Consider the following 25,233-nt stretch of genomic DNA (forward strand, 5'->3'; position numbering starts at 1 on the left):
CGGGGCGTTACACAACCCGAAGGGCATAACTAGATACTCGTAATGCCCATTGGATGTATTGAAGGCCGTCTTCCACTCGTCACCAGCCCTAATGCGTACCAGATTGTATGCCCCACGTAGGTCCAATTTGAAAAAATCGTGGCATTGGTAATCTGGCCAAAGAGATCGTCTATCAGAGGTAATGGATAACAATTCTGTATGGTGATCTTGTTTAGACCTCGGTAGTCAATACAGGGTCTAAGACCACCATCTTTTTTTTTAACGAAAAAAAACCCCCGCCCTGACCGGTGACCGAGAAGGGCGGATGAACCCCTTTGCCAAGTTCTCAGTAATGTACTCCTGCATTGCCTGTTTCTCCGGACCGGAGAGATTATAGAGATGACCCTTAGGAGGCATACAACCAGCTCTTAGGTCGATAGGACAATCGAAACTCAGATGTGGTGGGAGTTTATCAGCGGATTTACGACAAAACACATCTGCAAACTCAGCGTACTGTGTGGGTATCCCCTTGACCTCTACCTTGGCAGCACATATGGCAACCCTCCCCAAACAATGGGTATGGCAATAAGGTGACCAGCTGAGTAACTGACCTAAGGCCCAATCTATCTGTGGGGAATGGAGCTGTAACCAGGGCATACCAAGAATAACAGTGGAGATTGCCATGCGCAAAACAGGGAACTGCAGGCTCTCCTTATGTAGAACCCCTATTGTACATGACAACCTTGGGGTCTGAGAGAGAGGTGATCTACACTGTAGAGGGGAGTCATCTACTGCGGTGACGACTATCTGTCGGTCTAAGGGTTGTAAGGGAACCCCCAGTCCCTTCACAAAATCCTAATCAATAAAATTGGTTGCGGACCTTGAATCCACAAAAGCTTCAGTACAAACTATGGAATTCCTCCAGGAAATGGAACACGGGAGAAGTAACCGATTATTCTGATTTAGAGGTAAGTTCTGTGCGTCTAGGGTATTACCTCTAACTACACCTAGACAGCAGCGTTTCCCGATTTCCTGGGGCAATTTTGAGCAATATGACCCTGCTCTGCACAATATAGACAAAGGTTCTCTGCCCTTCTACGCTCTTTCTCGGCTCGAGTCAACCGAGATTGTCTGATTTGCATCGGTTCATCGGTAGAAGGAGCAGGCGATGAGGACGCATGAGAAAAACCTCTCACTGCATTTCTGCCTCTTGATTGGCGCTGATAGCGCAATCTGCGGTCCGCCCGTATCGCCAAAGAAATGGTGTCGTCCACGGACTTGGGCTCTGGGTGTCCCAACATTAATTCAGAAACCGAGTCTGATAGGCCTGACAGAAAGCAATCTAACAAGGCGTAAGATCCCCACCTAGATGACACAGCCCACTTTCTGAATTCTGCTGCGTAAACCTCAACCGTGTCTCGACCCTGCCTGAGAGTCTTGAGCTTCCTCTCGGCAGTGATCGAGGCATCCGGATCATGATAAATTATAGCCATTGATTTGAAAAATTCCTCAACTGACGTGAGAGCCGTCTCTTCGGGTGGAAGACCATATGCCCAGGTTAGCGAATCCCCGGACAATAGGGTCTTAATAAAAGTCACCCTTTGCTGCTCAGAACCTGACTGGGTAGGTCGTAACTCAAAATAAGATAACACCCGGTTACGAAAATTCTGGAAGTCAGATCTTTGCCCTGAAAACTTTTCGGGCACTGACATGCGGAGATCTGTGACCGGAGGGGATTGCACTGTGGCCACAGTCGTCTGCAAGACCCGTACAGACCCAGCCAACTGGTTGATCTGAGTCTGTTGTGTATTAACCACCTCGATGAGGTTGTTAAGTGAGGTGGTTAGAGACTCGATCTGACTGCGTAGTGCTTCCATACCAATGGTCTGCTTTTCTGTCAGGATCGGTGTCAGCACGCAGAGAGAATATGATTATTGGCGATCTGCAGTATCACCAAGAATGCAGATATATACCCGATTATTGATGATCTGCAGTATCACCGATAATCCGATATATTGCTAACCTCTGGACACCAGCAAAAGAACACAATAAAGACAGTATTATCACGGAAGTGTGGAAATATCCACCACACGGCAATTCCTCAGAGGTGTGGTTACCTCTGAATGGGAACCCCGTGAGTGAGTGAGATCCTCTAACCAGGCTGAGTGAGGAATCTCGACCCCCAGCAGTAATCGTCTGCTTGGGGCCGGCGTCTAGGAGAGGCAAGCCTCAGAGATAACCCTCCAGTGGGAGACATTCCACTGAAGGGAGAAAGGTCAGACAGGCAAGGGTTCGGCAACAGAGATGGCGGCGGCAGTACAGGAGCGGAAGGCAGAGAGTAATCGTTAGACAGGCAGAGGTCGGCAACAAGAATCAGATAGGCAAAGGTACAAGATCAGCAAGAGATAGAGTAGTTAGGGATAGCAATGGTCAAAACACAGATAAATATACAACAATAATCCTAAGCTAAGGTGTGAAATCCTTAGTATCAACACCAGGGAACTGCACTAAGGTGTGAGCGCTAACACAGAGTGTGTATTCACGACAGCAGACAACTTGCTACTGACAGGCAAGTTGTATTTGTAGCTAGAGAGCTACTCAGCTCCACCCCAGAGCCCAACCAATCAGGGACTCTCCTGATGTCAGCAGACAGGAGAATCAGCTGACCCTCCTACGTAGGAGGTAAGAGTCCTGTCTCCTTGCGCGCGCACGTGTGACCCTCTGCCTCAGAACATCCGAGAGGCCAGGCCCCGAGTCCACGCGCGCCCGCATCCCAAACTCTGCTGGCCGCACTGTGGGACCCGCCGCCGTGTCGCTAGTGGCGGCGGCGCCCGCCCTGCTCTGTGCCGAACGGAAACCACCAGCTGGGATGCGGAGGCCGCCGCCACGCTGCCCTGCGTGGCGGCGGCTCCGCTATTGTTTACATTCTGTCTAAGTTTGTTCAGGACAAACTTCACATGTTCCCTGTGTTTAGCTAGACTGGGTGAGAAAATCAGTATGTTGTCCAGATATCCCAGGACGAATCGTCCCAGGACCTCTCGGAAAATCTCATTGACCAACTCCTGGAAGACAGCAGGAGCGTTACATAACCCGAAGGGCATAACAAGGTACTCGTAGTGCCCGTCAGGTGCGTTAAATGCCGTCTTCCATTCGTCACCCTCCCTTATGCGTACCAGGTTGTATGCCCCTCTTAAATCGAGTTTAGAAAAGACACATGCATCAGTAACCTGAGAGAACAAGTCGTCAATTAACGGGAGTGGGTAACGATTCTTTATGGTAATTTTATTCAGTTCTCGATAATCTATGCAGGGGCGAAGCCCACCGTCTTTTTTTTTTAACAAAAAAGAATCCTGCTCCGACCGGAGACTTAGAAGGACGGATAAAACCTTTGGCAAGGTTTTCCTTAATGTAGTCCTGCATAGCGATTTTTTCAGGAGCGGACAGGTTATATTAATGACCTCTAGGAGGCATACAACCAGGCCTTAACTCAATGGGGCAGTCAAAACTTCTGTGTGGAGGAAGTTTGTCCGCCGACTTAGGACAAAAAACATCAGCGAATTCAGCATATTGTGCAGATAACCCTTCTATCTGAATCCTGGTGGTGCAAACAGCAACTTTCTCCATACAATGATGATGGCAAAAGGAGGACCAGCTAAGCAACTGGCCGGAGCTCCAATCTATCTGAGGAGAATGCTTTTGCAACCACGGCATCCCAAGGATTACAGTAGAAGTGGCCATTTTAAGTACAAAAATTTGTATTTGTTCTCTATGCAATACCCCCACATGGTATAACAAACTTGGAGTCTGAGACAGGTGATGGCCCTTTTGAAGTGGAGAATCGTCCACTGCAGTGAGGACAATCTGTCTGTCTAAGGGAAGCAGGGGAATCCCCAATTTCTTAACAAAATCATAATCTATAAAATTAGCGTCAGAACCCGAGTCTATAAATGCCTGGGTAGACCGGACCTGATCTTCCCAGGAAATAGAACAAGGGAGTAGTAACCGATTATCAGGTAGAGGTAACACTGGCTTGCCTAGGGTAGTACCTCTAGCTACTCCTAGGTGGCAGAGTTTTCCGCCTTTTTAGGACAGTTCTGTACTATATAGCCTTTTTCTGCGCAATATAGACAGAGCCCCTTCGACCGTCTCAGATCTTTCTCGACCTCTGACCATTTCGAATGTCCGATCTGCATCGGTTCATCCTGAGGAGGAGAAGGGGTAGGAAAGGTGACGGGAACAGACTTTACAGGGCATCTACCCCGAGCTTGCCTTTGATAACGAATACGGCGATCTATTCTTATTGCAAGTGAGATCGCATCATCAATAGGTTTCTGCGGTGTTATGTCCCTGCCTGAGATTTTTAAGTTTCCTCTCAGCAGTGACTGCAATATCTGATAGCCATTGATTTGAAAAAATTCTGAACTGAGGATAATGCCTCATGACCACTAGGAAGACTGTAGGCCCATGTCTGTGAATCCCCTGATAAAAGTGTTTTAATGAAGGTTACCCTCTGACTCTCAGTCCCTGATGAAACAGGTCTCATCTCAAAGTAAGAGAGGCAGCCGTTCCTGAAATTCTAAAAATCAGATGTGTGGCCTGAAAATTTTCCTGGCATAGGCATTCTAGGCTCTATAACTGGAGGGGACTGCACTGGTCCAGTTGCAGTCTGGAGTGTGCGGACCGCCCCAGACAGCTGAGTGATCTGAGTCTGCTGGGTATTGACGCATACAGTTAGATTATCCACCGCTGTGGTCAAGGCCCCAACCTGGTTACACAGTGCATCCATAGACATTTTGGTCTGCTGTTCTGTAACGATTTGTGTCAGCAAAGAACAGAATTCTGATTATTACGTGATCTGCAGTATCACATATAATGCAGATATATACCTGATTATATGGTGATCTGCAGAATCACCTATAATACTGGTATATAAGAAGCTGATGTGACAACAAATAGCAATGAGTGATTGGTGCAACAGTAGTACTGATAACTTTGGCAATACCTCACCAGAGGAGCTGGAGGGTACTAATAGTACAATGCCCCTCACCAGAGTCAAGGGCTGGGGCAACAGTAGTACTGATTGCTTTGGCAATACCTCACCAGAGGAGCTGGTGGGTACTAACAGTACAGTGCCCCTCACCAGAGTCAAGGGCTGGTGCCACAGTAGTACTGATAGCTTTGCCAATACCTCAGCAGAGGAGCTGGTGGGTACTAACAGTACAGTGCCTCTCACCAGAGTCAAGGGCCCTCTGGTGAGAGTAGAGAGGTCAGACAGATCCGGTTCGGCAACAGACAGACAGATGCAGTACAAAATCAGGAGGCAGAGACAGGAAGGTATAAGCAAGCAGAGTCGGCAGCTTGATCAGATGGGCAGAGGTACAGAATCACTGAGCAGAAGAGTAGTCAGAACGAGCCAGAGTCATGCACAAATAATAACACAGTAATGTAAATCTTAAGGCTATCAAACAATTCCTATCTTGTGTGAAATCCCCGGTTTCCTCCCGGATCAAAGCACACCAGAACTATCTAAGGGTCTGAGCGCTAACACAGAGTATTCGTAACAGCAGACAAGTTGCGAGTGATTCAGCTAAGCTTAAGTAGCAGAGGAGACTCTTCAGGCACGCCTCCTCCCATCAGCCAATGAGGAGCGGCGAGCGTCTCCTCTGACGTCAGCCGACCGGGCGGGCAGCTGACGCGCCTCCTCCCCGCATAAAGGTCCTGTCTGTGCATGCGCGCACATGACAAAGCAACCCTATGTGCAACTGACAGACCCGTCCTCGGCGTGCTAGACGCCTGAGGCACGGAAACATCGGCAAACAAGGACCTGGAGGCAGCTGCGGTGGTAGCGCTGTTCACCGCAGCTGCCTCTCCAACATTTGTTACACAGTTTGGGCACTCGGCCTCCAAAAGGTTCGCCACCACTGTCCTAATCTAATGTCCCACATTGCTAAGTTCATGTAAATTTGTCTCCATCCGTGGCCACACCTGCATTCTGGTCCATGGCCACACCCATTTTTCGGCGCACAACGGAACCCTCATGGTTTTTGGTGCCACACAACTTCACCAAAATCTTAAATTGCATTTTGTGAAAAGTGCTGCCAATCTAATTGTCCTTTAACCTATTTTGGTTCCTGGACGTAGAAACTACGTCCAGGAACCATGCGCGCTACCGCACGTGCACGCGCGCTCCCGGCCAGCGGTTCGTTAGCCAGGCAATCAGTGAATCGGGCTATGGTGCCCGATCACTGATTCCTCTCCCCCGCTGAAAAAGCGACAGCTTCTCTCGGAAGCTTTGCCTTTTCTGGCTGTTACCTCCCCCATGCGTTGCTCTAAGCGTGTGTTTCGCTTAGAGTGACGTCATGTAAACAAACTCATGGCCGCCATCTTGTGGCCAAAAAGTAATACTACAACCAAAAGTAAAAAAAATTTAAATCAACACACATTTACATTTTAAACCTATTGTTTACATCCCACCCTCCCAAAACTACCCAAATAAAATGTTTAATATAAAAAAAAAACATTACAATAAAAAAAAAAAAAAAAACATGTAAATATTTACCTAAGGGTCTAAACTTTTTAAATATCAATGTAAAGATGATATATTTCTATATTTTTTTTATTTTAACCACTTGCCGACCGCGCACTCATAACGCGCGTCGGCAAAGTGGCAGCTGCAGGACCAGCGACGCAGTTCTGCGTCGCCGGCTGTAGGCTAATTAATCAGGAAGCAGCCGCTCGCGCTCGGGGCTCCGTGAATAGCCTGCGGGCCGCCGACCGCGGCTCGCAGGCTAAATGTAAACACAAGCGAAAATAATCCGCTTTGTTTACATTCGTACAACGCTGCTAACAGTAGCAGCGTTGTACCAGATCAGCGATCTCCGGCCAATCAGCGGCCGGGGATCGCTGTCACATGACAGGCAGGAGCCTGTTTGAGGCTGCACAGGACAGATCCGTTCCTGTGCAGCCTCGGATCTCCGGGAAAGGGAGGGAGGAGAGGGAAGGGGGGAATTTCGCCGCGGAGGGGGGCTTTGAGGTGGCCCCCCCCCGCAACACCCAGGCAGGCAGGAGCGATCAGACCCCCCCAGCACATCATCCCCCTAGTGGGGAAAAAAGGGGGGCGATCTGGTCGCTCTGCCTGGTGTTTGATCTGTGCTGGGGGCTGCACAGCCCACCCAGCACAGATCAGCTAAAACAGCGCTGGTCCTTAAGGGGAGGTAAAGGGTGGGTCCTCAAGTGGTTAAACTTGTAAATAGTGATAGATGCAAAACGGAAAAAATGCACCTTTATTTTCGAATAAAATATTGTCGCCATACATTGTGATAGGGACATAATTTTAATGGTGTAATAACCGGGACACATGGGCAAATACAATACGTGACTTTTAATTATGGAGGCATGTATTATTTTAAAACTATAATGGCTGAAAACTGAGAAATAATGATTTTTTCCGTTTTTTTCTTATTCTTCCTGTTAAAATGCATTTACAGTAAAGTGGCTCTTAGCAAAATGTACCCCCCAAAGAAAGCCTAATTGGTGGCGGAAAAAACAAGTTATAGATCAGTTAATTGTGATAAGTAGTGATAAAGTTATAGGCTAATGAATGGGAGGTGAACATTTCTCAAGTGAAAACGACGGAACGCGAATGGGTTAAAGAGAATCTGTATTGTTAAAATCGCACAAAAGTAAACATACCAGTGCGTTAGGGGACATCTCCTATTACCCTCTGACACAATTTTGCCGCTCCTCGCCGCATTAAAAGTGGTTAAAAACAGTTTTAAAAAGTTTGTTTATAAACAAACAAAATGGCCACCAAAACAGGAAGTAGGTTGATGTACAGTATGTCCACACATAGAAAATACATCCATACACAAGCAGGCTGTATACAGCCTTCCTTTTGAATCTCAAGAGATCATTTGTGTGTTTCTTTCCCCCTGTTCTCATGCACTGAAGTTTCAGGCTGCTTGTTTCTTCCTGCAAACAGCTTTGCCTTTGTCTGTAATTCCTCAGTATGTGAAAGCCCAGCCAGCTCAGAGGACGATTTATCCAGCTTGTAAAAGATAAGAGAGAAGAGAGAAGCTGCTCTAATCCTAAATAACACACAGGCAGTGTGCATAGAGGGGCCTGGAAGGGGGAGTTCATAGCAGAACCACAACACTGAAGAACTTGGCAGCCTTCCAGACACAGGCTGACAAGTCTGACAGGGGAAAGATACATTGATTTATTACAGAGACTGTGACAGTAGAAAGTGCGGCAGTAAGCCAGAACACATTAGAATAGCTTTTTGAACTTGTAGGATGATAAAAAAGAGGATGCAATTTTTGTTACGGAGTCTCTTTAATTGCATTTTTTCCTGGGGGGGGGGGGGGTGCGGCTCTAGCAAGAACCTTCGGCCCTCCACCATGGGGTCTGAAAAAAATGGCCCTCCATGCCCATGAAGTTGGACAGCACTGATCTAGATGGGTTCATTACAGTAAGAGTGGGTAAAATGTAGTATATCTTAACACAGGAGTTAGTTATGGCAAATTTTTAATCTGCATTTAAAGAGGAACTCCAGTGAAAATAATGTAATAAAAAAAGTGCTTAATGTTTACAATAATTATGTATAAATGATATAGTCAGTGTTTGCCCATTGTAAAATCTTTTAAATCCCTGATTTACATCCTGACATTTATTACATGGTGACATTTTTACTGTTGGCAGATGATGTAGCTGCTGCATGCTTTTTTGGCAGATGGAAACAGCTGTAAACAGCTATTTCCCACAATGCAGCAAGGTTCACAGACAGGAAACTGCCAGGAGTACGTACTCAGAGTTTCTTGTGAGAGGGGTTTCACCACAATATCAGTTATACAGCGCCCCCTGATGGTCTGTTTGTGAAAAGGAATAGATTTCTCATGTAAAAGGGGGTATCAGCTACTGATTGGGATAAAGTTCAATTCTTGGTCGGAGTTTCTCTTTAAAGAGGGCCTGGATGCTTTCCTTGCATTGAAGAACATGGCTATAATTACAAAGTAATTCCCAGCGGTGTTGAGCCAGGGATCTTATCGGACTGCCACCTGGATTCGTATGGCTAGGCACACACTATACAATTTTCTGTCAGATTTACCTGCCAGATTGATTTTTTTCAACATGTCCATCTTCATTTTGGTCGATTTTCTGATCAATTTTCCAATCGATTTCCATAGAAGTGAACAGAAATTGATTGAACAATCAATCAGAAAATCTATTGAGATTAAGATCAGACATGTTAAAAAAAAAAATCGATCTGGCAGGTAAATCTAACAGAAAATTGTATTGTGTGTACCTAGTCTTGGGTGGGGTTTTAAGGGTAGGATTAGTGGAGGTCATCTCAAAATATAATAAGCAGCCATAAGTCACAATTGAGCCTCCCCCCTCCCCCCACTTATGTAGTAGGTTGGCCATCACTGTTGCAGAGCATGCTGGCTATGGGAATCCAGCAAAATAGGGGGTTGTGGAACACTTAAAGGAAAACTTAAGTGAACTATAAAAAATGAGATTTACTCACCTGGGGCTCCCCTCAGCCCCCAGCAGCCGATCGGTGCCCTCGCAGCCCCGCTCTGACGCTCCAGGACCCGCCGGCGAACACTTCCGGTTTGGCCGTCACCGGCCGACAGCCATGGGAACGCGAGTGATTCTTCGCGTTCCCAGCCTGTATATCGCCCCCTATGCTGCTATTGCGACCAGTGTTCGCCGGCGGGTGCAGGAGCATCTGAGCAGGGCTGCGAGGGCACCGATCGGCTGCTGATGGCTGAGGGGAGCCCCAGGTGAGTAAATCTCATTTTTTATAGTTCACTTAAGTTTTCCTTTAAGGTGGTTACTTATGACATCTTTTATAGTTATTTTCTTTTACAATTGCAAAAATCATAGCAAAATTAGATTTGCTTCATTTTTGTAAATACATATTTTAAATAGCAAAACAAATTTCCTGATCTTACCCCAACTAATCATTACAACACTATCACCACTTAGCAGCTTTATACACTATTAGGAAGTAAGGCCATAACGAGAGTGTCGGCTCTGGAAAACATCTTCATAATGTTTATTTCTATATCAACTTAGGTTGCTACATATGTGTATAAATACCTTAGCACCTAATAATTAATATGATGATGGAAAATTGATGGTGACAGGTGCATATGAATCTTATGTTTTGCAAGCAGTCATAGTACACGGACTATCAGCAAATGCAGACGGCATATAAATGGATAATTAATGCAAAGATCCTCTTTTCCCAGTGAGATCTGCCGTTTTAATGTCAGCAGAAGCCTTTTCTTTTCCGAAGCTCTCAGATTTGACTTAGTGCAAAAATAGCTTTTCCACTTCTAATCTGTGCATGAAATATGGATTTGCTGTGCTGAAGATCCTTCTAATCTTGCTGAATTTTCTCAGATCTGATAGAAAAAGTCAAATACATGTGACACTGGAAAACTTTCTTAATCCAAAGACACTAAGTTTGAGTTTTTGCCTTGATTTCCTATTCAGCTCTCATATCTACTAAACTAAGGAAATCTATGCTAAAGAGGAACTCCGGTTAAAATAATGTAATAGAAAACGGGCTTAATCCTACGTAATAAAACCTAACTGTCCCTGCGTACTCCTATCCGTGTGTCCTTGGGTCCATGCTTTTTGCTACTGCGCATGTGCGGAGCATGAACAGCCGTTGGGACAGGAGGACGTGGCCAGTTAGCCGGGCGGGCGTGTGCGGGGACAGACGGGTGCACGCGCACAAACATGTGGCAGTGACAGACAGACGTAGAGCCACTTTTTAAACGGGCTTAGGTCTACTAGTTCTTACAATAATTATATACAAATTATTAAGTCAGCGTTTGCTCATTGTAAAATCTTTCTTCCCTTATTTACATTAGGACATTTATCACATGGTGACATTTTTACTGCTGGCAAGTGATGTCACAGGAAGAAGATGCTGCTTGCTTTTTGGGCAGTTGTAAACAGCTGTTATTTCCCACAATGCAACAAGGCTCACACAGTGTGATGTCAGGACCTCAGTGCTGTGAGGCGCTGACATCATTTGTGAGAGGGGGTTCACCACAAAATCAGCCATACAGAGCCCCTTGATGATCCATTTGAGAAAAGGAATAGATTTCTCATGGGAAAGGGGGTATCAGCTACTGATTGGGATGAAGTTTAATTCTTGCTTACTCTAAGGATCCCTCCTGTAGCGTATTCTGTCCGTTGCAGTGGAGCTGCAAACGGACAGTTCTGGCTTATCTGCTTGCATTCGGTTGTGCATTTGCAATGGGTCTCATTGTCATTTGCAATTGCTCTGCAGTTCTGGGCAGCTCAGGATGCTGTCATCATTCCACCAATTGCTTACTACAGCTGAGCTGCAGCCAGATAGCCCTGGTTTTCCTGCAGGCATGTTGTTACATAATTCTAATTGTATTTCTTATGGGGGTCCTTTGCATTCACAGCCAGCTAGCAAATGGTAATCAAGCCAGCTCAGGATTGAGTGATTACCATTCAGCTGTGTGGAGATTTGCATACCTGTATCCATTGGCTGATGCCAGCATAAAGGTCTGCCTTCCATTTCATACCCGGCCCGTCATAGTGGTCAGTACGCTGATCTACTGGGCACCTTGCTACTCTGTATAGTTCTGTTATTGTAGTTCTATGCGACCTTATCATTTGTGCTTTAGCTAGTTCTTGATAAATATATATGCAAACTTGCTAATATATATTTATTCGTTAGTTGAGCTGTTTGTTATTTTTCTTATCATTGTGTATTGCCTAGTTCCATGCTTGATGGACATTTGCTGCATCCGCGGTGGATCAGTGAAATCCATTATCCAGATCGCTTGGATTCTGCCATCACCACGTTGGTGACTGGTAGTATTCCTGCTACTCTAGTTTCTGGGAACGTAACTATAGGCTGCAGTTGCTATTAGTTATGTTCTATCCTGTAGTCTTGCCTGGGTGGATGCTTGCTGGTGACAGTTGTTAGCCAGCTTGCTCTGCTTCTGTGGACGTGACTGTGAGCTGCGGATGCTACTAGTTACACTCCAATCTATAGTCCTGTCTTGTACCTGTCTGAATGCTTGCTATCACTAAGGCAGCACAGTGCGAACTAAGGAAGCGCAACATCGCAATGCGCTGCCATTGTGTTTTATTTGTAGCGATATACGAAGCTCAGAGCTGCAGTTGCTCTGGGCAGCCTGTGTAACCTCTTCCATCATCCAGCTCTTAGCCTTGTTGTGCTGGGTGGTCAGAAAGTATGACCCTCCCAGCATTACACTTACGGTTTCTCTGTAAGTTTTGCTGGGGTGATCCATTATTTTTAGTTATATCCCTGGTCCAAAGTAAACACTAAACAGTCCCCTCCTCCTCCTCCCCACTTTAACAGCTAAGAATGTAGATAGGGGTTGAATACGGGGATGAGATTTTGCCTTTAAGTCATTTGGAAAACAGTGCCATAATGGCAGCAGTCCAGTCGTTCTGTCTTATGGTGCACATACACGATACAATAAAAAAGTTCAATTTTCCTGTTAATTCAACCAAAACGATCGAATCAAAAAGAATCTTTTGTTTTTAATCAATAAAAACAATAAAAACGAACAATTATCCCGTTTTTTCAATAAAAATCTGATTGGACATGTTGGAAAAATATTTATATTCGATCTAACAGAATGATCGAATAGTGATGGGATAGTTTGATTATAGTGATGGGCTCACAAGTAATTATGAGTTTCTAAGCACTCAAATTCGTGATTTAAATGAGCCTTAATTACCTCAGGGGTGCTGGGGTTATTTACCCATAAGTCCTTGGTATGTCATGCCCTCCAAATAGCTTGCACGCGTCCTATTGGATGCGTTGCAAGCCTCACTACGCAAACTTCCTCCTTCAAGCCGGAAGGAGGAAGTGCGCGGTGGTGAGGCTTGCAACGCGTCCAATAGGACTTGTGCAAGCTATTTGGAGCGCACGACATACCAAGGACTAATGGGTAAATAACCCCTTATTTCCCCACCGCACACCTGAGGTAATTAAGGCTCGTTTAAATCACAAATTCGAGTGCTTAGACACTCGTAATTACTTGTGAGCCCATCACTATAATCAAACTAGAATAGAGAATTATCTAATCGAAAAAAAAAATGAAAAAATTGTAGCATGTATGGGCACCATTAAACCCACAGATACTTCTTAGCTGGTGTTCATTCAAAACCAGTGTTTATTGTGGCAGGCTGTCATCTGCTTTGTGAGCAGCAGCAATTACTATTAAGGGGACCTCTAGTGGGACAAAAGCACAATTGCAGCTATGGACCTGAACTCTTGCACAGGACAGAAGGAAAACAGAAATGCTGTGAATGTGCCCCCCCTGTAGGCAGTGTGTGCAGAGCGGAGCAGTAGGTCCTCTTACCGCAGATCCATGCGCACCAGCAACTAGTCTCAACTTCCTGTGACGTCATGGTAAACAGGAAGCAGGAGACTCCAGTTGCCGGTGCGCATGGATCTGCGGTAAGAGGACCTACCGCTCCGCTCTGCACACACTGCCTACAGGCAGGGCCGTGCAGAGGGTCTTTAAGTGGGGGGTGCTCAAATTTAAAAAAAGGGGCCTGGCAATGCCTTCCCCCACATATCCCCCCAGACCCCCCCCCCCCCCCCCCCCCCCCACACACACACACACACACACACACCTTTATAGCAGTATCAGGCAGACTTTGTGTCTCTTTCCAACCAACTCTTTTGATGCTACCACCCTCAAATCAGCAGTGATAGGTGCCCACTGTTAGTGGGTTAGAGTGGGCACAGGGGAGCCCACAGTGGAGGCACAGACTCACCTTTCATTACTGGGACCTCTGTCCCTCTTGATCAGCACCCAATCCTCTTTTCAGGCAAAGAAGAAGTGGTTACCAATATGCAGTGGTTGCTAAGCATTAGTAGATGCAAAACTGCAGTAAGTGCCAAGGTGCAGTGGGTGCCCACTGCCCAGATGCAGTAGATGGTAAGACGCAAAGGTTCACTGTGTGCTAAGTTGCAGTGGGAGCTGAGATGCCAAAGTAAAGTCTGTGTCAAGCTGCTTTGTGTACCAAGGTCCAGTTTGTATTGGGTGTTTATTTGCAGTGGGTGCTATGCAGTATTGGGTGCTGAATGAGTAGCAGATGGTGATAAACAATAGTGGGTGCCATGTGATTGCTAGATGGTACAGGGATCCATGTGAGTAGGGAGTGCCATGTGTGGTCTGGATGTGTGCCATGGGAGAGTACTGAGTCTCATACGGGTTCAGGCCAAGGATGGGTACTGGGTGCTATTTTGGTGCTGGCCATGGACGGGTACTAGGTGCATATAATGGCTTTGGAACTTGGTGACGTGTGAGTACTGTGCCATGTGGGTGTTGATTATGGGGGTATGTGGGTCTTAGGTGCAAATACTGAGTGCCAAGTGGGTACTGGGAGTGAGTACATTGTGACATATGGGTGATCGGTGCTGGCTAGTGGGGTATTTGTTGTCATGTGGGTGCTAAAGGCAGATGCTGGGTGCCATGTGGGTTCTGGGTGCTGGCACAGGGCGTCATGTGGATTCTGGCTGTATGGGTGTGTATCAACCATCATGTAGGTGTTGATTGCAGGTACTCAGTTCCTTGTGAGTTCTGGGTGCATGTACTGGATGTCATGTGAGTGCTTGGTGTTTGTACTGGGCACCAAGTGAAGGCTTAGTGCAACTGGAACTACTGCAGATGAAGCAGGGCCGGCCTTAGGTTTCACAGCGCCCTGAGCAGAACCAGATTTTGGTGCCCCCCCCCCCCCCCAAATTCATCCTCTTCGCGTGTGAGCGCACCACACACATACACTAATGGGGGGGGGGGGGATCTGCTGCCTAAATACACTAAAAGGGGATCTGCGACTGTAAGACTAGTAGCCTAAGCCTATATACACTAAAGGGGGGATCTGCCTACAGTAAAGGTTAGATAGGTAGCTGCCCCCAGTATAGATTAGATAGGTAGCTGCCCCCCCAGTATAGGTTAGATAGGTAGCTGCCCCCAGTATAGCTTAGATAGGTAGCTGCTGCCCCCAGTATAGATTAGATAGGTAGCTGCTGCCCCCAGTATAGATTAGATAGGTAGCTGCCCCCCCCAGTATAGGTTAGATAGGTAGGTGCCCCCAGTATAGATTAGATAGGTAGCTGCCTGCCCCCCAGTATAGATTAGATAGGTAGCTGCCCCCCCAGTACAGGCTAGATAGGTAGGTGCCCCCAGTATAGATTAGATAGGTAGCTGCCTGCCCCCCAGTATAGATTAGATAGGTAGCTGCCCCCCCAGTGCAGGCTAGATAGGTAGGTGCCCCCAGTATAGATTAGGTAGGTAGGTAGGTGCTCCCCTCCCCTCATACTGGAGGGGGAGCCGCGGGGAGGGCAGCCCGACCTCTCCCTCCCTTCCTCTCCGGGCCACCCTCCGTGCTCCCCCCTCCGATGCTGCTGCAGACTGCAGAGAGAACAACTCACCTCCCTGGTTCCGATCGCCGGCGCCTCTCACGGTGTATCACTTGCCGCTGGTCTCCTCTTGTACATTGACACTGATACACAGTAAACTTCCTGTTAAGCAGGAAGTTTATTGTGCATCAGTGACAATGTACAAGAGGAGACCAGCGGCAAGTGAGAGGCGCCGGCGATCGGAACCAGGGAGGTGAGTTGTTCTCACTGCTGGCTGCAGTCTGCACTCTGCAGGGGGGAGCACGGAGAGCGCCCGGAGAGGAGGGAGGGAGAGGACGGGCTGCTCTCCCCGCGGCTCCCCCCTCCATCACGGTGGCCGCACGGGGGGGGGGGGGGGGGGCGGAGCGAGACGGACACAGCCAGCTACATGCGGCCAGGCGGCAGGAGCGCCCCCTGGAAGCCGGCGCCCTGAGCGATCGCACAGGTCGCTCAGGTCAAAGGCCGGCCCTGAGATGAAGCATGTGGGTGTTGGGTGCAGGTACTGGGTATCACATAGGTGCAAATACTTGGTGCCATGCCTGCACTGGGTGCTAGCTATGGGTGGACATTGTGTGTCATGTGGGTTCTGAGTGCAGGTACTTTAGGTGCTAGTACTAGTTATGTGAGTGCAGATAGTGGATGCCATGTGAAGGCGGTGTGCAGGTGTTAGTGAGTGCCATGTTGGGGCTGGGTGCAAGTACTGTGCCATGTGGGTGTGAGTACTGGGTGACAGCTATAGGGTGAAGGGGTGCAGGTACTGGGTGTCATGTGGCTGTTTGATGCAAGTTCTAAGTGCCATATTGATGCCGGATGTGAGTATTGGATGCAGAGTGCTTGGTGCAAGTACTGGGTGCTTGGTGCAAGTACTGGGTGCTTGCTATAGTGGGGGTTACTAGTTGAGTGTAATGTGGGTGCTGGATATTGGTGGGATTGCTGTGGGTGCAGGGGGTGGGAGATCACTGTGGGTACTGCTATGAATAGCATAGTTGCTGCTAGGGGAGGTAGAGGTCAGTGTGGTTGATGGGGGAAGGGTAGGTCACTGTGGGTGCTGGGGGGAGAAGTAACTGTGGGTGCTGTGGAAGGTAGAGGTCAGTATGGGTGCTGGAGGAAAGGGAGGTCGCTGTGGGTCTTTTGGGGGAGATCACTGTGGGTCTCGGGAGGTAGAGGTCAGTATGGGTGCAGGGGGTGGGAGGTCACCATGGGTGCTGCTATGAATGGCATAGTTGCTGCTAAGGGAGATAGAGGTCAGTGTGGGTGCTGGGGGAAGGGTAGGCTACTGTGGGTGCTGTGGAAGGAAGAGATCAGTATGGGTGCTGGAGGAAGGGTAGGTCACTGTGGGTGCTGGGAGAAGTCAGTGTGGTTACTGGAGGAGGGAGTGGATGCTGGATTTTGGGAGAGGCCACTGTGGGCGCTGGCAATGGGAGAGGTCACTGTAGGTGCTGCTTTTGGGATGGGATGTCCCTGTAGGTGCTGCAGGGGACAGGAGGGTAGCCACTGGGGGAGGGAAAAATCACTGTGGGTGCTGGGGGAGGGATAGGTCAGTGTGGGTGCTGGGGTAGGCAGGATCACTGCTAAAGATGGGGAGGGAGAGGTTACTGTGGGTGCTAGGTGGAGGGAGAGGTAACTGTGGGTGCTAGGTGGAGGGAGAGGTCACTGTGGGTGCTAGATGGAGGGAAAGGTCACTGTGGGTGCTAGGTGGGAGAGGTCACTGTGGTTGCTAGATGAAGGGAGAGGTCACTATGGGTGCTGGGGAGGGAGAGGTCACTATGAGTCCCAGGTGGAGGGAGAGGTCACTGTGGGTGCTAGGTGGAGGGAGAGGTCACTGTGGGTGCTAGATGGAGGGAGAGGTCACTGTGGGTGCTGGGTAAGAGAGAGGTCACTGTGGGTCCTAGGTGGAGGGAGAGGTCTCTGTGGGTGCTAGGTGGAGGGAGAGGTCACTGTGGTTGCTAGGTGAAGGGAGAGGTCACTATGGGTGCTGGGGGAGGTAGAGGTCAGTATGGGTCCTAGGTGGAGGGAGAGGTCACTGTGAGTGCTAGGGGAGGGAGTGGTCACTGGGTGCTAGGTGGAGGGAGAGGTCACTATGGGTGCTGGGGGAGGTAGAGGTCAGTATGGGTCCTAGGTGGAGGGAGAGGTCAGTATGCCACACTAGGAATTCTGTCTGGGCCTCTTCACTTGAAAGTGTCCCAGGCGGGGGAGGAGCTTCCTGCGGGTGGGCGGGGCTTATCGAGGCTGGGGGCGGAGCTTATTTTGCACGCGAGAGGGGCCTTTTTTTGAAGATTTTAAAATAGGGGGGTGCCTGGGCACCCAGAGCACCCCCCTGTGCACGTGCCTGCCTACAGGGGGGGGCAGATTCACAGCAGGTGGGGGCATTCAGAGCAAGGGAGGGAGGAATAAAGCAGGCTCCCGCATCCCTTATTGGCGCGGCTGGCGCCTCGATCATTTCTTTTCTGTCTTCTCTCCCCAGGGCAATCTCCTCCCCACACAGGGGCACCTTCCTCCCCACCCACGGCCATTCCCCCCCCTCCACTGATGACCACACTAACCACTAGCACCCTCCTCCCCACCCACTGGCACCCTCCTCCCCACCCAGTGTCACCCTCCTTTCCACCCACAGGTACCCTCCACTTTTCACTAACACCCTCCTCCTACCCACTGGCACCCTCCTCCCCACCCAGCGTCACCCTCCTCCCTGCTCACTGGCACCCTCCTCTCTGCCCACTGACACCCTCCACTTTCCACTAACACCCTCCTCCTACCCACTGGCACCTTCCTGCCCCACCCACTGGCACCGCCCTTTCCACCCAGTGTCCCCCTCTCCCACCCACTGGCACCCTCCTCCGCAAACTCATTCCTCCCATTGTCACCCTCCTGCAAAAGCAGGGGTGTGGCTTAAGGCCGCACAGGGGGCGTGGCTTAAGTGACCTAATTTCACATCTTCAAATGTTGGGAGGTATGCAGTATATTGTAAGGGATTGCTCCTCTCGGCTGCAGTATGATCTGAGGCGGCAACAGAGGTAGAGTCAGCTGACACTTAAGCAGGGGTTTATGTAAAAAATCCTATATAATAAAACCCTAATGTCCCTGCTTTTTTGCACTGCACATGTGCAGGGACTGACGCTGAGAGCCAGAGGAGGACGGGCGTGCGTGTGCGCGGTGGTATTAGTGACAAACCTAGCCCATTTTTAATAAGTCACTATATATGGATGCTGACCCTGGCTGGGATTGAACCCTGGTCTCTCACATCAGAGGCAATGCTCTTAACCACTATGCTATTGCTGACACACAGTCAGTATTTTGCTGGTTAGTACTGGTTACTCAGCTGACATGTATTGCCACCCGTGTCAGCTGATCTCTCAGCTAATACTTAAACAAGATTAATGCCTGTGTGTGATTGGCTGTTGTGTGCATGTGGCCGGCCACTGATTGGATGCTGTGAGTATTTAAACCTTGCTGTGACAGTTGCATTTTGCCCGTGATAGCTCTAGGTTGCTTGTTGCTCTGGTTACCTGCTGTTATTATATTGGATTATCTGGATTTTGACCTCTGCTCGTTTACTGGATTCTCCTTGTCTGCTGCCTGAACTGACCAATTGCCTGGATTATCGTTACGACTCTTTGCTGCCTGCCTTGACCTCGGATACGTTCTTTGACCTCTCTCCTGCCTAGCCCTCCTGTACTGTGATATCTCTGTTTACCCGTGTATGACCCTGGACTGTTGCTGGACTTTGCTACTCTGTATTCTGTATTCTTGTTTAGGCCTGGAAGTTTATTTGCTCACCCTGCATTTAGCTCCAATACCTTGCACACTAAAGGCCTGGGTGCAACCGAAGTCGGGTAGGTTTTGTCTCTCACCTCTCGTTCAAGCGGGGATGCGCCACATAGGGTGAAGCGTGTGGAGGTAGATTGGGACATTGGAGCTGATTCCTGAGTGGATATTCCTACAGGCCTGACATTATCATGGGCCATACCAAAACCCATTATGGGGGGAGGGGGGGCCGTTTTGGGGGACAGGAGGGGTCGCAGCATGAGGATAGAGCATGGCTGCACATCGGCAAGGAGGGGGGGGCACTCGCCCCCTCACCTTGGGCTCTCCCCTCAGTGCGCTCCCCTCCTGCAATTATCAGTGGCAGCGGGCGGCAGGCAGGAGCACATAACTCCATGCGCTGGAGGTTCCGCTAAGTTTCTGATGCTACTTCTTGTTTAAACAGTAAGTAGCATGAGGCACTTAGAGATCGGACCTCCGTGGTGGATGGAGGTATGTGTTCCTGCCACTGAGAATTGCAGGAGGGGAGCGCGCCGAGGGACAGAGCCCAAGTTGAGGGAGGGGAGGGAGTGTCATCGCCCTATCCCCCCCCCCCCCCCCCCGCCGATGTGTGGCCATTCTCTCTCCACATGCTGCGACCCCTCCTGTCCCCAAAACGGGGGGGGGGGGGGGGTGGCATCCAAATTTTTGCAAGGGGGCTGGTGATTTCTAGTTACGTCCCTGTGCAGAGATGTTACGTATTCAGCTGTGTTTCTTTTATCAGGAGTATCACCAGTACTAAGGGCCAGTTTACACGAGTGTCTGCTCTAAATGACGGTCAAATGGGTTTCTGTAGGCGTGCAGAAAAGCATTTGACAGCCTCTGGCAGCTTTCAGCAGCTCCAGCTGTTTTTCACCCACACAGGGGAACATGGAAACGTGGTTGTAAATGGCCCTGGAAGCAGCATGTGCCATATGATCTCTTTACTACTGCAGCGGTGTGCCCACTGGCAGTGCTCCAAATGTTGGGGGATGCCGAAGTGTTGCTTCCTTGGAGGCACATGGCGCACAGAAGTCCTGGCGTGTGAAGGGGCAGAGTAGTACAGGAGACAGAGGCGTGCAGGGGGCATAGCTACAGATCCTCTCAAGTCCACTGGCTGACATCACATGGATCTGGGCAACCAATGAGGGAGAAGTGGCCCTCACTCCCTCACTGGTTGCCTGGCCCTATGTTATATCTGCCACTGGGCTTGATAGCATTTGTAGCTCTGCCCCTACATGCCTCCGTTTCCTGCGTCCCCCTTCACAGAGGACTTCTGTGCACTGTGCGTCACCATAGCAATATTCTGTAGCTCCTCTAAGGAAAGTTAAAGAGGAAAATAACATAATAAACAAAAGTGCTTTATTTTTACTATAATTATGTATAAATGATTTAGTCAGTGTTTGCCCATTGTAAAATCTTTCCTCCCCCTGATTTACATTCTGACATTTATCATATGGTGACATTTTCCTGCTGGCAGGTGATGTCAGTAGAAGGAGATGCTGCTTTTTTGGCAGTTGGAAACAGCTGTTATTTCCCCCAATGCAACAAGGCTCCCACAGTGTAATGTCGGCATCATGGCCCTGACATCACACTGTGTTTGTGTGTGTGTGGGGGGGGGGGGGGGGGGGGGGAGGGGGGTCAACACAATATCAGCCATACAGAGCCCCCTGATGATCTGTTTGAAAAAAGGAAATAAAGTCATGGTCATGGTTTCTCTTTAAGGGCTGATGCACACAAGAACGGTTCTGGAGCGTTTTTAAAACGCTTGCAGGGGGAAAACCGCTTGGCTAATGAAGTGGTGCACACCAGAGCGGGTCTTTTTTCCACAAACACAAACGCAGCATTTTTTAGATTTCTGAAGCGTTTCTGCCTCAATGTTAAAGTATAGGAAAGTGGAAAACCGCTCTGGAAATTGCTAGATCAGAGAGGTTTTCGAGGCACTTTTGTTACAGAAGCTGTTCAGTAACAGCTTTACTGTAACAATATTTGAAATGTGCTGCACAAAAACGCTCCAAAAAATGCTAGGCATGTTTAGAACACACGCCTAGAATCGCTCTGAAATCTGCTTCAAAAACCTCTAGCGTTTTGCAGACCTGCTAGAGGTTTTGGTGTGCACTGGGTTTCTCCCCTACTTCTTGTCAAACACTTGTTATTAAAACCCAAGTCCAGGAACGGATTTTATGTTTTCATTTCAAAAATGTTTTACATGAATTATGAATTTGCAAAAGTTTTGTAAAACAGAAGTTTGAGTTTTTTGCAAAACAAAAAAGGGGGACACCTGCACCAATTCATAGCTCCTCCTCAGGCAAGTGTGGCTACCTTTTCACTCCTCCTCCAATCACTCTGAAACCATGATATGTTGTCAGCCAGTAGGGAAGTAAGGCTTCAGCTGACAGAACAATCAAGGGGCCTGATGCATGAAGCAGCAATATTAAATTGCTGTGCGTGGACAGCACACAGCAATATACTGTAACTGGTACTAACAGCAGGGGGGGCAGCACACATTTCCCTATTAGTACACATAACCCTGGTGACATGCATTATGCTAATAGTGTAATACACGCTGCCTCCTCTGCCGTTAATACCGGGAAAATGACCGCTGCTCCATGCAGGGGGCAAAAGCTAAGCATCAAGGAGCTGGTTGATTAGGTAGTTGCCTTTTTTTGTTTTACAAAACATATTTTATATAATTAACTTAACCCTTTGTGTACCAGCAGTCTCTGGTCCCTAAAGGTACCTAAAACGGCACCTCCCAACGAATCGCCGCACAAACCTGCTGATCTTGCAGGTCACAATGCTCTCCCATCGCAACAGGTCCCTCTCTCTCTGCCATCTCTATGATGGCAGAGCACTGTCAGCCAGTCAGGAGCCGCTTTCATTGACTCGTGACACTGTCTCAATGTAAGCCAGTGAGCCAATGAAAGCGGCTCCTGACCTGCTCACAGAGCTCTGCCACCTTATAGATGGCAGGGCGAGTGAACTGCGGTGGGTGCAGAGTGGCAAGATCGACAGTAGAGGTGGGAGTGCGTGGCAGTGAAATCTACATCCTGTCAGAGCCGCGCAGTCACCTGCAGGACATACTTTAGATTTCTACTAATGAGGTCCGAAAGTGGTTAAAGTAATCCAGTTTTACATGCATATCAAATAAATCTGTGCTCAAACTGCAGCTTTAAAAAATAAATGTTGTAATTCAACCTCCAATACACACCTGAAATTTGGAATGAAACAAAGATATTTAGAAAAATAAGAATTGTGTCCTTTAGCTTAAGTTGGCCTGTAGGCAAGTTTGCTGGCTCACAGCTTCAGAACTAGCATGTACAAAAATAGCCTTCTGGGCTTATTCTATAAGACAGTTCCAATTGGATTAATGATGTGCAGAAGCCCAAAGGAACCATTCAGAGTCATTTAATGTTTACTGCAGTCAGATAATATAAGATATGGTTTTTGATTGGTTGCTTGGGGTTACTGCACTCAGTAGATCATAACTGTTCTTGTACTATCACTGCTTCTGCAAGCCTTATTTCTTAAAGGGAACCTGAACCGAGTAAAATGATTTAAAATAAACACATGATGTAGCTGCAAATGAATATTACATACTTACCTTGCTGTCAGTTCCTCTGAGAAGCTCACCATTTTCTTCTTACAGTGATCCCTTCCAGTTCTGACAAGATTTTGTCAGAACTGAAATACACCAGTTACTGTCAGTTATCAGGGCCGGATTTGTACTCTTTACTACCCTAGGCCATTGTCACAAGCCGCCCCCCTTCAGAATAGGTAGCGAGATGACCCCTCCCCCTTCCCTCCAGTGGTAGCCAGATGGCCCTCCCCCTTTCCCTCCAGAATAGGTAGCCAGATGACTCCCTTAATCCCTCCCCCCCCCCTTTCAGTATAGGTAGCCAGCTCACCTTCACACCGCAGCAGCCATCAGTGTCACTCATTTCTCCACTCAGGGCCGGCCTTAGGTTTCACAGCGCCCTGAGCGAAACCTGATTTTTGTGCCCCCCCTCATCCTCTTCCTGCGTGCACACACACACACACACACACACACAGACACACACACACACACACACACACACACACACACACACACACACACACACACACACACACACACACACACACACACACACACACACAGGCCCATATGCAATTCACCTTTTCTCCTGAGATATCTCCTAGGACAGTGGTTCCCAATCTTTTTGACGTCGTGACACATCACGCCAAATGCTCAGATCTCTGACACATCACATACTGTATGTATAATAGAAAAAATACTATTAATAGCCACGAATGGATGGAAAGATTGCATTATCCTGAATATACTTAAAAATGAAGGCTAGAACCTTTCATGAATATTAATAAAAACAATCAGTGGGACAGTTAGCCCCCCCCCCCCCCCCCATTTTAGAATGATAGCACAGCACCAACAATTTGCACCACGCGTTATAGCCACAGTGCGCCCCCCCCCCCCCAAAAAAAAAACGCCCTCAGACTTAGTATAGGTGCCCCCAGTATAGGATCTTATGTGTAGGTGCCCTCAACATAGGTTGCCAAGCATAGGTGCCCCCAGTATAGGAAGTCAGTTGAAGGTCTCCATTGCCCCCATAGATAGCCAGATACTGGTGCCTCCAGTATAAGAATCAGAATCAGAATCAGAAACTTTATTTCGCCAAGCACGACTGGGTCGTGCCCGGAATTGGGCTTGGCACGTACAGGGTACTGATACACGGTATACAGTAGTTACAGATAGAGGACATGCAGTAGTAACAGAACATTATACAGAAAAAAACAAAAAAACAAAAAACAAAAAAAAAACAGATTATAGAACATGTATGCAGAGGGAGACAATGGCATAAGTTACAATACAATAAAAAAAAAAAAAACCAAAAAAAAGTACGCTTGAGCTATGTGCAAAGTGCCTCAGTGCGTCTTGGTATTATGGGGTGGGGATAGGCATTTCCATGGCGAGAGTTTAGGAGGTTGACAGCAGAGGGAAAGAAACTGTTCTTATGTCTTGTGGTCCTGGTGTAGATGGACCGGAACCGGAGCTTCCGGCTCGAGGGGAGCTGGTTAAAGAAGCGGTAGCCTGGGTGTGAGGGGTCGTTGGCGATCTTTAATGCTCTGGTGTTCAGCCTGGAGTGGTAGAGGAGGTCCAGAGTGGGAAGGGATCTCCCGATGATCCTCTCTGCAGATTTGATGACCCTCTGCAGTTTGAGCTTGTCGCTGGCGGAGGAGCTGGTGTACCAGACCAGGATGGAAGAGCATAGGACGGATTCAATCGTGGCTGAGTAGAAATTTGTCAGCAGTTTTTGGGCCATACCGAACTTTTTCAGTTGGCGGAGAAAGAAAAGTCTCTGTTGGGCTTTCCTCTGTGTTGAGGCAGTGTTGGTGTTCCACCTCAGGTCATTGGAGATAGTTGTGCCCAGTAGGCGGACACTGGGGACTCTTTCCACTTCCATGCCATCTATGTGGATTGGAGGCGGGGTAGAGGCGCGCCTCCTGAAATCAACAATCATCTCCACCGTTTTTGCTGTGTTTAGGACCAAACCGTTCTCTCTGCACCAGCTGCATATGCTTTCGACCTGGTGGCGGTACGCCTTCTCATCGTTTTTGGTGATGAGACCCACAATGGTCGTGTCATCGGCAAATTTGATTACTTTTACCGAGTCCGAAGTGGATTTGCAATTGTTCGTATACAGAGAGAACAGGAACGGCGACAGGACGCAGCCTTGTGGGGCCCCTGTGTTGGTGATCCTAGGTTGTGAGGAGATGGTGCCTAACCTAACGACCTGGGACCTGTTGGTGAGGAAGTCCGTGATCCACAGGCGTAGGGTGGGGTGGACTCCTAGCGCAGCGAGATTGTCCTGAAGTATTTTAGGGCTGATAGTATTGAATGCTGAGCTGAAGTCCAGTAGGAGGATCCTGGCGTAGGAGTCCGGTCTATCCAGGTGATCATAGACGTGCTCCAAGCAGATGTTGATGGCGTCATTTGTGGACCTGTTCGCTCGGTACGCGAACTGGTGCGGGTC

Source organism: Hyperolius riggenbachi, chromosome 9 (genome assembly GCF_040937935.1).
Source record: "Hyperolius riggenbachi isolate aHypRig1 chromosome 9, aHypRig1.pri, whole genome shotgun sequence".
In the NCBI taxonomy this organism is placed as follows: Eukaryota; Metazoa; Chordata; class Amphibia; order Anura; family Hyperoliidae; genus Hyperolius; species Hyperolius riggenbachi.